We start from the raw sequence: 5,000 nt of genomic DNA, 5'->3' as shown, positions 1-5,000 counted from the left end.
CGAAACGCGTTATAGTTTTGCCGCGTAATGGCTCGTTCCAACATTTACGCAGATAATATGCGCGCCGGTAAGTAGCGAGAGAGAGAGAGAGAGAGAGAGAGAGAGAGGGAGAGAGGGAGAGAGAGAGAGAGAGAGAGAGAGAGGAGAGAGTCGGAGCTCTGTAAGCTGTTTGGTTTTAGTACGAAGAGCATGAGGATCGTTTGCGAGCGAGTTCTCTAGAAACAGAAAGAGAAGATAGATAGATGAATAGAGAGAGACAGAGAGACAGAAAGAGAGAGAGAACACCAAAGGAAACTTTCTCACCATATATCTCGGAACTTCGACGAGAATATTCATCGTAGAGTTGAGTGAGTGTTGGTAAGTCCATCGTTGATGGTTAACACATATATATATATTAAATTATATTAAAAATATTATATTAAAAATACAAATTATATCGTTTCGAGTATCGTAGAATAAAGATAAATGTGCGATGTCTTGAAAGTTTAGAAATTATAGGGTAATTTCTCTCTCTCTCTCTCTCTCTCTCCTCTTTCTCTCTCCCTCTTGCACGAGTGCAATTACAATTTCATTGAAATTCATAGTAATAAAAAAGTTGAATTGATAAGATTCGTTTCTGTTTAATTACGAAAGAAATGCATACATGTTTAATTATCAACTATTTAACACTCTGTTTTTCTTTTGCTTATCACTCTCGTTTATGCGTGTAATATCAAAAAGAACGTATATTATATTATTCACGTGATAGTGACGTGAATAAGATTTTGAAAATAGTCCTTTCGTCGTAGATCATCGATTCGGGCACACGCCATTTCCTCGTTTGCGAAGAAAGATCGATATCGGGAAGGGTGCATCGCAAGAGAATTGCTAGAGTCGTGTGAAAATATATATACATATATATATATATATATATATATATATATATATATATATATACTTAGATGAGAAAAAGAGAAGGAAGATGAAGGTAACGGAACGGCGTTGCGGAAAGAAAGACGCGTAAGAGGTGGAGAACTTCCGTTATGGAGGCTTATAAATCGAAAAGTAAGAAAGAAAGAGGAGGAGGAGGAGGAGGAGGAAGAGAAGAAGAAGAAGAAGTGAGAATATTCGAAGGGAAGGAAGAAATTAACTTTAGTATCGTGAAATAATTGTATGGGGTTTTCTTCTTTTCTTTCCTTTCTTTTTCTTTTTTATTTTCACGACAAAAAAAAATCAACGTAACGACGAATGAAAATGATATATAAAGAGACAAAGTTGTGTTTTGATTGTATAAGAGAGGAAAAAAAAATAAGTTGGCGCAAGCTATGGAAATAAATTCGATTAAGTCAAACGTTAAATATATATATACATATATATAAAATGCAAAAAAAAAAGAAAAAAAAAAGATAGAATAAAAGGAATAAAGATCTGACTCTTTCGTCGTGATTGATGCATTAAGCTAATATAAAAGAAGAAAAAAGGAAAAGTGTTAATCGTTCTTTTTTTCTTGTTTTTTTTTTTTTTTCTTTTTTTTTTTTTCTTTCCACGGCTTTAAATAAGGATTATCATCATAGACACTCCTTTAATCTTATTTCTCTCTCTCTCTCTCTCTCTCTCTCTCTCTCTTTCTCTTTTTTCCCCTCTCCCTTTATTTATTCTTCCTTTCAATTCTTTCCTCGCTATTTCGCTTTCTTGACGTCGCCTTTTGAACCTTAGCTCTTAAATCACAAGAATAAAAACAGACAATAAAATATAATATCTTCTTGAGTGAATAATGAATAGAGGAAGAGAGAGAAAAAAAAAAGGAGAAAACAAAACGAAACACATGCAAAAAAAAAAAAGAAAAAAAAAAAAAAAAAAAAAAGAAAAAAAAAAAAAAAAAAAAAAAAAGAAGAAGAAAAAAGAAAGAGTAGACAAAAAGAAGAGGAATGCGAGACAAAAAAAAAACATGAAACGAACGATGAAACGTCGATATTGAAGGACGTAGAATGATTAAAAAAAAAAAAAAAAAAAAAAAAAAAAAAAAAAAAAAAAAAAAAAAACGAAAAAAGAAAAAGAAAAAGAAAAGAAATAAATATTAATGCTTGAAAAAAAACGAACGTAAATTATTATCATTTATATACGGGATAAGAATGAGAATCCAAAGTTTAATGATGATTAAATCGATACGATACGTAATTACACGTATACGTTTGTTACGTACAGACACATACGCATATACATTCGTTAATTCTCGTCGTAATCGTTATCATAGAGTCGTTGTCGTTGTCGTTGTCGTTGTCGTTGTCGTCGTAGCCGTAGCGAAATTTGGCGAAATCGTTCGAACAGAAGAAACCGAGTGCAACCAACGAAGCACGAGTAGAAAGGTACATAGAGGTACGTTCATTCTCGTCGGCCGAACTTTTTACTCGGAGGGAAGAAATCGTCGTTCCGGATGGTTCGAAGGCGCGGATTATATCCGACAGACCGTGTGCGGACAGAGAGATAGAGAAAGAGAGAAAGAGAGAGAGAGAGAGAGAGAGAGAGAGAGAGAGAGAAGGGTAGCGCGACGCCCGTCGTCGTCGTCGTCGTCGTCGTCGTCGTCGTCGTCGTCGTCGTCGTCGTCGCCGCGTCGTCGCCGCTCCCGATCGTGCTCGTAATATTTCATCGAGGAACAAAGTAGTGCCTTCCCCAAACCTTCCTCCTCCTCACCCCCGTCCCTCCTTCCTCACCGAACCACCCTCTCCTCAACGTCTTGCAACAGTAGCGCGGAGGCTAACAAAAACGCGTACATAAGCGGCTTGCCTTCTCTCCTTTACTCTCCTCGTCGCGAGAGAAACGCGCCAGAGAAGAGAATTACGAGCTTTTTCGAAGAAAAATCGTTACTAGAGTAAGAGTTCGTAAGATAGAGGATAGAAAGATAGAGATAGATAGATAGATAAAAAGAGAGAGTGAGAGAGAGAGAGAGAGAGAGAGGGAGAGAGGGGGGGAGGGAGAAAGGGTGAGGAAAAGGAGAGAATCTTCTTTAAGATCCTTTCGTTGGAAAATACTCGGCTGCTTCGAGCCGAAGAGAGAAATAATCGAATTATCACGCTTGAAAATAGATGAATTGGGCGAGAGTGTTAGAAAGAGATAGATAGATAGATAGATAGATAGATAGTTAGATAGATAGATAAATAGATAGTTAAAAAGAGAGAAAGAGAAAGAATAAAATAGAAAAAGAGGCAAATAGTACAGAGTAAGGGTTACGTGGAGCCTATCAAGAAAGAAGAGTCGTTTGCTTTGTCAACATTCTAGATACTCCTGTGTGTCGGAAGAGTAACGAATCGAGACAGAAAGAGAGAGAAAGAGAGAGGAAAGAGCACCTCGAAACGGTCCAATTAATTCGTTCATTCCGTACGAGTAGCACGATTTTTCCGGGATCACCAGCGAAAGACGTCGTCCTCGTCGTCGTCGTCGTCGTCGTCGTCGTCTTTCTCTTTTATATTCTTCGAAAGGAAAATCAACGGCGCGTCGAACGAATCAAATTGAATCGAATCGAATCGAATCGAATCGAATCGAATCGAATTGAATCGATCGTTCGGAATCATTACCTTTTGTTCTTTCATTCTCTCTTCTCTCTTCTTTCTTTCTCTCTCTCTCTCTCTCTCTCTCTCGAGATCTAATTTCGTCGACATAAATCTTCGATCGAGTAAGATTGTAAGTTCGTGTAAAATCTGAGTAGGCAATCTTATAACAGGATGATCGACCAAACTAAAGTCAAAGTTTCCGAGAGAAATAGATGGATAGAAAGAGAGAGAGAAAGAAAGAGAGAGAAAGAGAAAGAGAGAGAGAATGAGAGAGAATCTTTATCGTTCGTTCAGCAAAAGTTCTCGGCTTTGACGAATCACGCGAAAGCTCGATAGAAATGGCGGCGAAGGGATAGAGAAGCCTACTACACGCCCGTAAGGTACGGTCCATTTAACCGATCAAAAGAACGTGATTTATGTTCCGCGAATTAACGACGGGGACAGTCGGGACCGACTGAAATAGAAGGCACGGTTAGATAGCTAGGTGCATGTACTCGCTATGCTAGAATGGAGATACAAATTGTATGTATATATATATATATATATATGTGTGTGTGTATATGTAATATGTATATATATATATATATATATATATAACTTTAGGTATCTATCTCTAGTTTTTAGTCATTAGACCGTGACAGAGTCGGAAACGATAATTACTTTCGTCTTTACTTACTCTAGTTCCATCATTCATTTCCTATTATCTCGTACTAATTCCTATAAATCTTTTTGATTGATTTTTAACATTAATGTTAAAACCTTTCGTTTCGTCAATCAGATAATCTTTTATTTTCTATAATTTTCTTTAATTATTTTCTCTTTAATCGCAAGAAAAAACTTAGATTTCGTGAGATGATCGTAGTTTCCTAGTCTCCCTTTTAATCGATCTAGTCGAAAAAGGGACTGCCAACTCTTTCGTAGAGTAATACAATGATATATATATATATATATATATATATATATATATATATATATATATATCTTTTTCTATCCACAGTTCTATCTTCCGACCATCGCCAGAAACCAAAATTCGCGAGATATGAAATTCAAATGGGGAATTTAACGCGCGATCCTCTTGCGCGCAAACCCATCTCGATTATTCAACGAACGTTTGCTCGAGATACTAGCGCGAGTCTCGTAACCCCGAGGCGTGTCTGCATTTTTCACCATCCAATCCGTTCGTTTATGGCAATGCTCCTTTGAAAAGGTATGGAGAAGGGGAGGGCGGGGAGGAGAGATAGTCTCTCCTTTCCCAATTCGATCGAAAATTCAGCATTACTGCGAAAGAAGATAGTATCATTTCGTTCTATCCTTCTATATCTCTCTCTCTCTCTCTCTCTCTCTCTCTCTCTCTCTCTCTCTCTCGATCATCATTTTCGAAGACCAACGTTAATCTTTTATCTCTTTTCTAATATCCTATGCAGTCAATCGCGAAGTCATACACATAGATGAAGCTTGTTGAATGTCTTATAG

The 5,000-nt window shown here is 37.0% G+C and overlaps 1 protein-coding gene and 1 long non-coding RNA gene across 14 annotated transcripts in view; one reads left to right on the top strand and one right to left on the bottom strand.

The window, feature by feature from the left end:
• LOC124956580 overlaps positions 1-873 on the top strand; it is a 1,405-nt gene extending 532 nt beyond the window's left edge. The window contains exons 1-3 of the long non-coding RNA XR_007103302.1: positions 1-67; positions 180-357; positions 789-873. The exon at positions 1-67 is cut by the window's left edge and continues 532 nt beyond it. This is a non-coding gene — a long non-coding RNA (uncharacterized LOC124956580). The remainder of the gene's footprint in view (positions 68-179; positions 358-788) is intronic.
• Positions 1-5,000, bottom strand: part of LOC124956575 (growth factor receptor-bound protein 10-like) — a 437,491-nt gene that overhangs the window by 158,473 nt on the left and 274,018 nt on the right. The gene's annotated exons all lie outside the window — the stretch shown is intronic.

Source organism: Vespa velutina, chromosome 22 (assembly GCF_912470025.1).
Source record: "Vespa velutina chromosome 22, iVesVel2.1, whole genome shotgun sequence".
Lineage (NCBI taxonomy): Eukaryota > Metazoa > Arthropoda > Insecta > Hymenoptera > Vespidae > Vespa > Vespa velutina.
Note: the sequence above shows the minus strand (reverse complement) of the source record. Positions and strands in the feature narration are given on the sequence as shown.